This window comes from Hemibagrus wyckioides, linkage group LG02, assembly GCF_019097595.1.
Source record: "Hemibagrus wyckioides isolate EC202008001 linkage group LG02, SWU_Hwy_1.0, whole genome shotgun sequence".
Lineage (NCBI taxonomy): Eukaryota > Metazoa > Chordata > Actinopteri > Siluriformes > Bagridae > Hemibagrus > Hemibagrus wyckioides.
Window position 1 is genome coordinate 22,678,810 of NC_080711.1, and position 13,931 is coordinate 22,692,740.

The following is a 13,931-nucleotide window of genomic DNA, read 5'->3' on the forward strand; positions in this document are numbered from 1 at the left end:
AGCAGAAAGGCGAGACGAAAGGAGAGAGCGGTCAGAGGTGTGCCTTGCTGTGTTTGAACAAGAAAAGGCCATAGTTCAGCGGGTTCTGATAGCACGAAGAGGCCAAAATAGATGCTGCGAAGCCTGGAGGTAGCCTGGATAAAGATAAAGGCGCAGGAGAAACAGACAGGTGGACAGCTTTGTTTGACATCACGCTCCGTTCTTTTTATCTCAGCAACCCGCCTGAGTATCAGCACCATAAAAAGCTCCGGGGAGTCAAAAAACACACACACACAAAAGCATCCTTTACACCCCCTCATTCTTTTCACTGTTCTGATTCATTAGCTTAGCTTTCAATCAAAATAGCCAGAAGTAGCTAGATTGAGAGTAAAGTTTCTCTCGAGAAGAAACCTCCAAAAGCTGCATCACACCAGTGGAAACACTCCGCCTCTTCCATTACAGCGCTGGAGGATTCCTGCTTCAGTGCTCACGTTTCAGAACAATTACCATGGACTAACAGTTTTAGATTTATGAAAACATCTTGTCACAGCCATCTCTTACCTTTGCTTTCTCACAACCAAGTCCAGGGGAATAAATCAGGAACCCCTTCCAAAAGTGGTGCAACACTGAAACTTGGGTACACACTTTATACAAGAAATTGACATCAGAATTAAAAGAATTACACAAATACTTGATGAAAAGCAGGATGGAAGCAGGAGGATGCAGTGCTACTACTTAACTAGCCTTAGGTTTAACACGCAATACTATTATCTTTTTTGAAATTTTACTTGAAAAGCATTATCTGTTCAATCCATATAATGTATTTGTATTAGTGTACATCCCTCTACATGTACACATTTACTGCTGAATTCTCGATTCTGATTGGTCAGAAGGTGTTCATTCATTTTTGATTCATTCATTTTCATGCAATTCATCATCCTGTAGGAAAAATGTATTGTATGGGACTTATACGATGGTAGACAATCCATAACAATGGATTTAGCAACAAATAAATAAAGTCTTGAAAATTTGCCGTTTATGAACGGAGCATCCAGTGTCGACACCGGAAAGTCTTCAGGATGGAGGAGTTCATGCTTTCTGGATTTGTCTGTAATGTAATGAGGTACGTGTTTGGTCTTATTAACTTCATGAAACAGAGAAAAGAGAAGCTGGGGAATTAATAAAATTTTTTTTTCTCTTATTATTTGTACGAATAAAAGTTTGATAAGAATTTGGTTAGAAATATTTCTATTTTGTTCCTAAAAAAAAAAAAAAACTAAAAAAAATATGCCTATTGTGTACTGATTCTTGTTTTGGCAAGTTCACGCGTTATTATTATTTGTTTCACTATGCCACATATTGTAACTACATTTTGTAATTGGTGTAATTTATTAGTTTACCATCTGACATCTACCAGCATAAGTCATGGTTTAAAGATGCAATCAGATTTTCAGGTGAACAAATAACCATGAACGATGTCTAGAACGTCATAGAAAACAGTAATAGAAAACTTTCATCTAGGAAACTAGATAGAAAACGAGAAAGTTTTGGTCATCTGGTCCAGAATGCTTGTTCTGTGTGGATGCGCTACCTGTCGATCATTTTGTAGCTGCAGTACAGTCCACTGTAGATCCAGGAGGCGGAGCATCATGTATATGGTGCAGGAATTATTCAAGTATCAAATCCACCTAACCATTACAGACATACCTAACCTTACTGAATGCACCACTCACTATAACAAATAGAGCTATTAAAGTTTTCAGGAATCAAATTGTTTATATCAAAGCCTGACATTCCACAGCAGTCCCACTTCTCACTGTATGCCAAGAAGTCAAGGGAAGAGTCGGCGAGCGTTCTGCTCAGACTAGATTGTGACCAGTCACCGGCATCAGAGCGACTGTCACTTCAACTAAGAGTGATAACGTACTGATCTACATCACAGGAACGAGGTCTGACAGAGTCCCAGCGTAATCAATTATTACTGAAAGCAAGTCAACTGTCTCCGTTCAAGCCTGGGACACCGAGCAGAGAAAGCGCCCCCGGAGGAAAATAGAGCCGGTTTTTTCATAAGGGTCCCAGACTTAGAGCTGAAGCTGTCATTTGTGAGCCATGGGGACACAGTCACCTTCCATCCTGACACTGGACAGGTGACGTGACATGTAGAAGGAGGGCTGATGGGAAGAGATTTGGCAGAGTTCCCTAGGGATGCACACTGCACTGGCCGACTTGCACTACATCATGCTGGTTCAGCAGTCATCATCGACGTAAGCTTTTTTTCCTGCATTAATATCAGTAATAAATGTTCCTTTGTATACATAGCATCCATCTGGCTCCTAACACAGCTAAATTCATAGTTATGTCTTACACTCTGCTAAAAAAATAAACAGCAATGCAATAAAATATCAACACTGGAGACTCCAAAAAACTGAAGGAAAAACTCCCTGTGTTAGCCGTTAGTACAAAAACAATAAGGTCTGAACGAACACATTAGTATCAACCTGTGATTTGCCTTTCGATCAGAGCGGCTGTTATAAAAATGTAATCAACACATTCCGACCATTCAGAATGGAGAACTCGACAGTGCTGTGGCTTAATAGCAAGCAATTAACAATCATAAATCCCTATTAAAGCATGTGTTATGATCTGAGCTGGCTCACAATTGTCGCTTCCCTCGCCTCTTTTCATCTTGTCTCTTTTTCTCTGTGAATGCCCTCATCCCTCCTTCGTAAATAATTGAGATGCTCTGTATCTCGCGTTGCATTTTACAGTAATGCTGTAAGGGCGTATGGATTTCATTGTCGGCGTCACTGATAGAGAGAGGCAGGTAACAAATAAAGTCTTCTGGGATGCTGTGCGCTTTAGACTAAACAACAGATTTATTATTCAGGGTCATACAATGTGTATATTGTATATATCCTGGGTCTATGTTAGCATGTGTTACTGTACTTATGTCATGACTAGCTAGAACAGGCTGCTATATGAAATGATTAAATTTTTATGACGGACACCATGTTTGCTAAGTTAGTGGAGGTAATGAAAATGTGCCTCCAGGGGTGTTGCATCATGGCTGACTCTGCGCTCTGACCCCAACCTCCAAGGATGGGATATGCGAAGAAAGAATTTCACTGTGCAGTAATGTATATGTGACAAATAAAGACAACTTAACTTGATGTTTGTTTAAATACATAACAACAGATAAATCCAAAGTCCCCCCCTTGGAAAATTTAAGTTTCAGTCAGAAATTTTAGTGTTGCATTATCTGGTAAAAGCACAGTGGTTAAACCCAGTACAATTTTCAGGACAGTTTTGCCGTCTCAAACAAAAATGCTGGCCAATTTTGTGACCAAAGATGCCAAGTTTCAGTGTTTCTTTATTAAAATCTCAGAGTGCTAAAATATGTTGCAGCTGCAAATGCAGTAGAGATGAGAGTAAAAACAAACAAAAACATTTAATAAATAGAAAAAAATTATGTTCATTACCTCAAACTCACTTTTAAAATGCTTTTGCTTATATGACCTTGTTTTTTTACATGATTCTGAACAGCGTCGACTAAAGAAGTAAACTGAGACGCAGGCTGTCATAATTTCTTTACTCGCAGGTTATCGGTCATAAAGAATGCATGTTACATCACACACCCTATTATAAATTTCCGCCGAGTCTTTACATAGACAAGTGATAATCTTAAACAGGAAAAAAAAAATAATTGGTATAAAACTTTACAAGAAATCATCCCATTTTAATCCTCTTACTTCTTGTGTTCTTGTTCTCAAAAGCCTGTTATGAGATGCTGATTAGCTCAAGACGTTGGCACAATAACAGTGAACTGAACACTATGAAGCTAGCTACAATTACCATAAGCAGAACGTGCGTTTGCTTTAGCATTTTAATACTGTAATGTTTCTCAGTATCCAAAGCCAAATGATTGCTGATATCGACTGCTATGTGGTAAAGAACCTGGAAAAGCTAAATAACAAAATCTCAAAAAAAGAGCAACAGCAGAAGAACGGAACAGCATGTGCCCTTTATTTCTCATGTAGCACACCTACCCAACCACCTCACACCTACACACACACACACACCAACCCTCAGCAAAACATCCATCACCACTCAGCGAGCTTCAGCAACCCTGACATATTTGTCAATGGACATTACTGCACACAGGCTGAAGTGCTCCCGGGCCGCCCTGGGTTTACCTGGCCAAAAAATACGCAAGCACACTCGAGGTTTATTGGCAGACTGAAGAGAATGAGAAATGAAAACCTGAGAGAGTTGGCGTCAAGTTTAAAAACAGACGCAAAACGTCAGTCAAAAGTCAATCTAGCTAGCTTGCTACAATAACACGCAGTAGGGGGTGCTTTAACCATTTATAGCGACATTTAAAATTTAATGACCATCCACAAAACAAATTACTTCCGGTTATTACTTATAGTGTAGCAGCTAGCTCACTGTCCTGAGGAATTACACACGTCTAAAAAACTTTACCTGTCAATGTTACACAGCACTCATACTGGAGACTCCTTCCATATCAACAATTATTCTTTGGTCTTCTTCTTCTTCAAAAAAACACATTTTATAGAACATGTTAATTATTAGCCTTTGGATCGTGCTGATCATCCAAGAATTCAACAATGCTGTGGTATAACCTGAAATGAGCTCTTTATTTATTTATTTATTTATTTATTTATTTATTTATTTATTTATTTAATAACTCATGCCATGACAAGTATGATGATTTAAAAGAATTTATCGTTCTTGTTGTTATGATCATAAAAAAAAAAAAAATTTCAGTCCTTTTTAAAGCTGGTGTCAGATTTAATAAGGAGGATATGGCCTATTTCTGGGCTTCAAACAAAAACCCTAGGGATTTTCCGAACTAAATTGCAAAGGACTAGAGAAAATTCACATCCCTGTAATTAGCCATGCAAGACATACTGTACATCACAGCTTTGAATATGCCTCATTATAACAAAAAGGTTTTGGGGTTTTTTTTTTTTAATTATTATCTGGATGTAAAAGCTCTCTCTTCAGAATGCAGTTTTGTTCATTAATAATATAATCTCGCTTATGTAACCAGTGTGCAACAAAAATAAAACCTGCTGTGTTCCCACTTGACCTCAGCACATCAAAGAAAGAACAGAGTTAATCCAATCGCTGTGGTCCTTAAAGCTCGTCTTATTTCACAAGCCTGTGTGGAGGGTTTTTTGAGATTCCAAGCAAATGATGCTGGCCCAGGGGAGGAAAAGTGAGGGTGTAGTCTCAGTTCCCTACCAAGAACTCTTTTTGTTTCAGTTGTCAAAAAGACATACAAAATGTTAACTCGGTTAAATCTCACCACTGAATAATTCATTATTTACAACGGAGAAAAAATATGAAATCCTTGCATGGAACTGAAATATGCCTGAATATCCAAAAATTGTCAAGGTTTTTTTTAAAGAAAGTTACGGGTTCTCCTTAGTACTAGGGATGTAGTCTTGGTCTCAAGTCTGGTCTCCAGACGTCTCCTCTATTGTCTACATCTTGGGCATTGTTTTTGCTAAATATGGGCTGGGTCTTGACAAAGTGTGTTGATTCAAGGTTTGACGAGGTGTAATTCCTTCATTCCTTCTGACAACAAACAGCCAATTACTGAAGTACTTGAAGTAAATGCTTGGTCTTCTAAAGGATAAGTTGTTTTTGGTCTCGAGTTTGACCTGATCCCATTTTCATTCAGATTTAATTTGTTAGTTTTAGTTTGGTTTTCACCTCATTTTAGGCCAATCCTAGTCTTAGAAATGTCTATTGGCGTCTTGACTATAACCCTGTGTTGACATCTAAAAGTTGTAGGGTTTGTCATAGAAGTATTCCCACAATGGAACAAACCTAATATAATGATAGCAATTATTTAATTCATCCATCCATCCATTTTCTATACCAGTTGTCCTACACATGAGTCAGAATTTTGAAATAATAAGATTAGAGGTACGTTTGAAGAAAACAAGTCCAAATTTTGAGATCACATCTTTTGATTCAGAATTTTTATTTAGAATTTAATTTTTTTGAGAGTAAAAAGTCAGAATTTTGAGATAAATCAGAATGTAAAGAAAACCAGATTTCTCATGAAATAAGTCAGAATTATGAGGTAGAATTCTGATAAAAGAAACCAGAATTTTGTCAATCAGCCAACAAGCACGTCTTTGGACTGGGAAGGAAGCTGAAGAACCTGGAAGAAACCATGAGACATGGGGAGAAGATGCAAACTCTGCAAACCACTAAGCCAGGGGAAAATAATCAATGAAGGAGTGTTGTGATGAAACTGTTACCACACCACAGTATAGTTACTGAGTACTTTTTATCCATTTATAGACAAATGTTGCAGAAAAAATCTAGTAACTGTTATTACTTAGGTTTAGCTATAAACGAGAGTTCCTGTAGTAGCACTTCCTCTGAAATCTTTCCAAATATTGGAAGTCAGAACTGTTACAAAGTGCTAAGTGTATCATAAAAAGGGGTAAATGCACAAGAAGACAGGTGAGATCCGGATCTGAGCAAAACCCTACAAAAGTTTTATTGTCTTTACTCAATAACAAATGAAACACAAAGGGAATTCCCATTCATTTGCCCTGTTTAATTTATAATCTGAAATGTCTTGTTTAGAGAGCACGGGTTTAACTAGCAGCTGTTTCTGATATTGTTTGGCAGCATGAAGTTTTTCTCAGGTACCTTTGCCAAGCACTGTAACTTGGGGGAAAATAATATTGGCCCAGGCGTCAGACAGATTGAGCTAACACTGGCCTTCTGCCATCAGCAGTAAGGTGGAGCAGAGGACCCAATTATTTAGCAAAACATCCGTAAAGATGCTTCGCTTCTAATGATGTGACACTAGCAAAACACTCAGGCTTCTGGGAGAAGTGTGTGTGCGCGAGTGTGACAAACTGTTTGTTGCTCTAAAACATCTTGTCTATTCGTACATCTCTATGTACAATCCCAGAAACAGAGACCAAATGTCCGTATGTACTGCAGTGTACCTGTTCTCTGCGCTTTCACACAGATCGAAAGCTGAGAATTGCACGAGTGCATGGCGCAAAATAATGGCATAAATATATGATTACGTTGCCCTACGGCTTCAGAAAGCTTTCTGATCGCAGCGGGAGGCCGAGACTGGATTGGAAAGATTTCCAGCCTCCAAGCTCGAAGGTACCACCACCTGTCACCTGTCCACTAACACAGCAAGCAATCATCCAATTTCAGCCACCGCACGCCAGGAAAGGTCAGCCACAAAGTGCTTTCTGCTTTTCCGCAGGGAAAAAGAAGAAGGCTGAGGAAAAAAAGACAGCTCTTACGGCTTCTTTCAAATTTCATTAGTATGTGGCTGTATGTGGTAAACGCAGTAAAGCGTAGGTTTTCAACCTCGGGGTCGTGTGGGGTCATCCAAGATGCAGGTGGAGTTGCAGGAGATGGTTGTCCAAGCATTGTTTTCAACTTTAAAAGATAAAAGTATCTTTTATAATACATAAAACTAATTAAAAATAAATAATAATAATAACTGCCTTTATTATTATTATTATTATTATTATTATTATTATTATTATTATTTTAATTAAAATGACACCAGACATTTACACCATGCAGAGGAATTAAAACTGGGTCTATTTCGAATAAAAATCTAAAATCAGAATTTTGAGAAAATGTCACATTTTTATATAATAACCCAGAACTGAATAAGTCAATTATTTGTGAGAATAATTAGAATTTTCAGGTAATAAAGCAAGTTTTGAAATAATATGTCAGAAGCTGAGTTTATACTCTGAGATACACTATATTGCCAAAAGTATTCGCTCACCTGCCTTGACTCGCATATGAACTTAAGTGACATCCCATTCCTAATCCATAGGGTTCAATATGACGTCGGTCCACCCTTTGCAGCTATAACAGCTTCAACTCTTCTGGGAAGGCTGTCCACAAGGTTTAGGAATGTGTTTATGGGAATTTTTGACCATTCTTCCAGAAGCGCATTTGTGAGGTCACACGCTGATGTTGGACGAGAAGGCCTGGCTCTCAGTCTCCGCGCTAATTCATCCCAAAGGTGTTCTGTCGGGTTGAGGTCAGGACTCTGTGCAGGCCAGTCAAGTTCCTCCACACCAGACTCTGTCATCCATGTCTTTATGGACCTTGCTTTGGTCACTGGTGCACAGTCATGTTGGAAGAGGAAGGGGCCAGCTCCAAACTGTTCCCACAAAGTTGGGAGCATGGAATTGTCCAAAATGTCTTGGTATGCTGAAGCATTCAGAGTTCCTTTCACTGGAACTAAGGGGCCAAGCCCAGCTCCTGAAAAACAACCCCACACCATAATCCCCCCTCCACCAAACTTTACACTTGGCACAATGCAGTCAGAAAAGTACCGTTCTCCTGGCAACCGCCAAACCCAGACTCGTCCATCAGATTGCCAGATGGAGAAGCGCGATTCGTCACTCCAGAGAACGCGTCTCCACTGCTCTAGAGTCCAGTGGCGGCGTGCTTTACACCACTGCATCCGACGCTTTGCATTGCACTTGGTGATGTATGGCTTGGATGCAGCTGCTCGGCCATGGAAACCCATTCCATGAGGCTCTCTGCGCACTGTTCTTGAGCTAAACTGAAGGCCACATGAAGTTTGGAGGTCTGTAGCGATTGACTCTGCAGAAAGTTGGCGACCTCTTCGCACTATGTGCCTCAGCATCCGCTGACCCCGCTCCGTCAGTTTACGTGGCCTACCACTTCGTGGCTGAGTTGCTGTCGTTCCCAAACACTTCCACGTTCTTATAATACAGCTGACAGTTGACTGTGGAATATTTAGGAGTGAGGAAATTTCACGACTGGATTTGTTGCACAGGTGGCATCCTATCACAGTTCCACGCTGGAATTCACTGAGCTCCTGAGAGCGACCCATTCTTTCACAAATGTTTGTAAAAACAGTCTGCATGCCTAGGTGCTTGATTTTATACACCTGTGGCCATGGAAGTGATTGGTACACCTGATTCTGATTATTTGGATGGGTGAGCGAATACTTTTGGCAATGTAGTGTATGTCAAAATTCTGAGCTATTACGTTGGAATTCTGAGATAATGTCTTATTGTCAAAATTGTCAAAATAAGTCAGCTTTTTGAAATAATAACTCAATATTGTGGAAAAAGGTCAGAATTTTGAGATCATAAGTCATTTTTAAAGTAATAATTTTAAGATAAGTCAAAAATGTAAGTACTGTCTTGGAATTCTTAATGTTTGAGATAATAGGTCAGACTTTTGAGATAAAGGATCAGTCAGAATCAAGTCAGAATTATGAGATCATAGGTCAGAATTGTAATTTTTTAGAGTTAGAATATAATTTTTAAAAAGTCAGAAAAATACATCAGATTTTTCAGATAAATCAGAATTTTAAGAAAACAAATCAGAATTGTCATAAAATAAGTCAGAATTATGGGTTAATGAGTCAGAATTGTAATAATATAGTACAAGTCAGAATTCTGCTAAAATAAGTGAGACTTTTGAGATAAGTCACCATTTCAGCATAGTGCTTCTTCCTTACAGAGACAAACTTCAATATATTTAGTAAACCAGTGCAAAAAAAGCATAGAAATGAATGCTATGCACTCTGTTGTGTACAGGCCACGTTTCTTTAGGTGTAAAACAAGCTTTATGCTCATGGAAATATTCTTGATTTAAACTAAATCCAACAATCCCATTTTCTAGCACTTATTTAAGGGAGACAGAGGTCAGTGCTCTTGGGTCCCTCAGATCAAATCTTGGTTAAAGGTAACAGTCGACATAAGATGTTGTGGGCGGTGTAAATTTTAAACCTGTAGAAAGCCTGTAAAATGTGATTACTGGTCCGAAAAGGTTGACAACCTCTGCAGTAAACATTCTGAAACACTACATCTAATGTACAGATGGCTGCAGCAGTGATGGCACTCATTTCAAATTAAAATGAAAACATTTGGTTTCGCACCATGCGCCTAACATCGTAAGCGTGAAAAAATGGAGCGGAGGTGATGTATGTCAGTCATCTGACCGTATATATAATATGAGATCGGTGTAAATCACACACAAGAAGAGTGTGTGCGCTTTAGCGGGGAAAATGAGCTGGCGAGCGAGGAAGAGATGATGGAGACATGATTTCATCACAGTCAGTGCGAGTTATGTTGTAGTGCAGACATCACTCGACTCTCGAGACAAAAATGAAAGCGGGTCTTCTTATTGTTAGGTTTGTATTCCTCCTATCCTTTTTTCCGTGAAAATATGAAGACAAGAGCACCCTGCCAGCTTCGGCAAGACAGCAGAGTGAGATGTGCGAGAGATAAGAAGCACTTCAGGCACTCTGGGCTTACGCTAAAAACAGACCGCCAGCTAATCAACACACATCGATCACGAGGTGGTGTTCAGGAGGCCCTGTGGCTCCAGTGGTCATGTGCCTTATGAAATATTGAGAGGTGAGAAGTGTTTGTTGTTGACTTTGATCCCTCGGCTGCCTACCTGTCCGTCTCCAGCATCTCAGCCGTTGCTTCACATCAAAGCTGTTTTTTGGTGGTTTTTTTCCCCGGGATTTGACTTCCACCCTCATTCAAATTCGTTGCACGTGTCTTATTTATGCTAACGTTGCCTTAGCACTCACTACACTGTGTGCACTTTATTCATTTATTTATCAACCTGCTTCTTGGAGTCAGCCTAAACCTGACAAGGGTGCTTGGTTTGATCCTGTACATGGCCGTGGGTATTTGTTGCATCCCTGCGTAACACCTCCTGATGTCACTAAACAGATCTTTAACGACGCAGGGAATGCAATTAGGGAATTCGGCCGCACGCTCCGAAGAAATAACTGCTGATCCGACAGATCAGCCGAGAGATGATGAGACAGGATTTAGGGGTTTAGGCCAGAGTGTGCTTCTTGCAGAATCTGTTGTGTTGCATTATTCAGCTGGAACAAAGTAAGAAGTACAACAGCTGAGGTAAAGCTGCAGATATTTTCACAATTTTTACACAGTAAACAAACTTTTATTTTTTTTTCAGTTTTGGTCAGTCTGTACCCACTGTAGCGCCAGATACCTGATCACGGTGGACAGAACTGGAACACGATGTGATAGCCGTTTGTAGCCCGTCTACCTTCTCAAGGCATCTTCTGCTTTTCTTTTTGCCACGGTTATAAAGAGTGGCTATTTGAATTACCGTAACCTTCCTTTTAGCTCACTTTCCATTAGCAGAACTGGATGTTTTTCGTTTTTCACACCCTTCTGTTTAGAAGGGGTGTTTGTGAACGTCTAAGGAGAGTAACACTTTCTGAAAATCTTCCAACAACATAACATATATGGAGATGAGTAGACTGAATTGAAAAAAAATTAAATGTACATTTTTAAAAATATTTATAGCTTATATTTGTATGAACAGTTACCTAGGTTACAGTTGAGGCTGTGGGCGGGGCTTGTGCTTGTATCTGGTCTTCTGATGAATCGTCAGAAAATCCTTCGTGAGATCAGGTGTGACTCCTCATCAAAAGTTTATTACGCTTTGAACAGTCGTGCTAAGAGCAATTTTAAAAAATAAATAAATAAATAAAACAGTAATGGAAATTTTCATAACTGACAGTTTTACGGTCTTACCTAGCTGCATGTTTTATGATGCGCCACTTTGTCCAGCTCCTGGCAAGAAGTGTGACTGACAGGCGTGAGGTAAAAAAAAAAAAAAAAATCCTGCTTATTACACCTTTAAGTGAACAAGCGAGAGAGAAAAGCATGAAAAATAATCCCTCACTGCACTGACAGCTAGCCGCTGCTGCCGTGAACATCTGTTAAGAAAAACAGCTCTTGACTAAAAATGACTTGAATATGAATTCATCTTCCTTCACTCTGGAGGAAAAAAAAAGTGCGATTAAAAAAATGCCACGACTACTCACTTATGAAAGCACCGGTGGTGAGATGGAGCACTTCGTCTGTTTGTCAGGTTTGGTGAAATTTTAAAAGAACGTGAGAATCGCTGTATTTCCGTCACATGCCGTTGCCGAACGTTTCGAAAAGGAGCAACAAAATGATTTCAGCATAAGAGACAAAATATGTTCTGTACAACTTATTATATTAATACCTTTTAATATGCATAATTGTGTGATATTTAATTTAACCTTTTTTTATTTTTTATTTTAATTATACGGCACATTATCGTCAGCGATAATTACACGACTGAAGCTCAGATGCGTTAGAATGAATATTCTTCCTTTTTCACTAGGTTCCACACAGTGAAGCGATGAACGTTCTCTGCGGAAAAAAATATCTACTCTTTATGTCTAGATCGAAGTCTATTAAAAGGTGTAAATTGTCAATTTTGCCTCCATATACTCACCTGCCTGAAGTTCATCAAATGCCGTACCCCCCCGTCCCGAATCGCACCGCCTCAGATCTGGAAGTCTGCAGAGCAAGAAAATGAATCTTGTCACATGTGGACGGGATCCTGAGGTCAGAAATCTGATTTGTTCTCAGCTTCTTTTTTTTTTCTAGAAGGTCACCTCATTAAACTTAACTACACTGAACGGCAATGAAGTCTGAAAATTTCACAAAACGTATGTTATCGTTTCTATAGCAACAACTATTCAGGGCGATGTGTAGGGCTGGTGATCCATTTAATCAGATTTTAATCATTTTTAAAAAACGTATAATTGGTGAAGATCCTCAACAGAGAAGTTTTCTGGTCTCCAGTGTCAGCGTTTTGTAACAAGTCAGTAGTAAAGATTTAATGCTTTCCACAAAGGAGAGGATTTTTCTAGATAGAGGAAGTTTTGTTGAAGGAGGGAAAGTCCACAAAGAGCTCAAAACTCGAGCTCATGGTTGATCTCTGGAAGCCTTGAATCTAACATGTGAGCTCCAAAATTAAACCATTGGCTTTCATCACTAAAATCCTCCAAGTCCCAATTAAACCAGAGAGCATTAATTGCTTGGGGCAAAAAATAAAACTTGAACCAAACAAACAGGTGTCGATTTGCTAATGAGCGTTGGGATTTAGGTCTCAGGCTGACAAATCGGCTAATTCCGGCAGCCTCCTTCTTCGTACACCCTGAGACTAGCGAATGATAAAGCAGCGCCGCCGACTTCGTGTGCCTTCCCATCTCCTGTCCTGATTGAGGAGATCCGGCTCCAAAAATACACGAATCCGGGGTGATAAACGACGCAGGAACGAGTGCATGCCAGACTGTGAATTGATCGACACCGTTTCGTGAACATGAGACAGAGTTGGTGGGGGTCGCCCCTCGTCGCGGGGTCCCAGGTTGGGTTTTCCGGTGTGTGTTTTTTTTTCCAGAGGTCAAGTGACAAACACGCTCGGTCCCACGTGTCATCAGTAAACGAGCATAATCTGGCCAGTGACTTAATGACGCTGTCAATGTGCGCCTAATGGCTCCGTGCCTCGCTGCTCCATATTAATTTGGGCAGCGTCCGTACAGCGAAGGTTATTTTTTATTGTGTCTGTCAGCCGCTGATAAACCTGCTCTCCTCCTCCCATCCATCAGCTCCTTCTATTTTCCACTAGCCTCATTCTTTCTGGGCCTCTCTGTCAAAATCTTCCCTCTCTCTCCATCTCCCACCTCCCACGACATAACCTCTGATTTCAGTTTCGTGTTTTTTTAAGAACATGCTGAAGCTTAATATTACCTCATGAAACTCCTCGTCCCTACACACACACACACACACACACATCCTCCACCTCGTGTGTCCTCATACTCTGACGAATGACCCGGGCTCCTGCATCGATTTCCAAACCGAAACAATTTGGGAACAAAACAAGTAGCAGTTTATCATATTGATTTTCCTCCCAATTTGGCCCCTTTAAGGTGGCACCGTGTTGGGAATGAAAAAGTGAAAGACGTGGGCGCCGAGCAGCGAGTGCTGATTTTAAAAAGCGGTCCACGTGCTCAGCACGTGTCACCGTCACACCATTTCGATTTTTTTTCTCCTGGCTCTAAA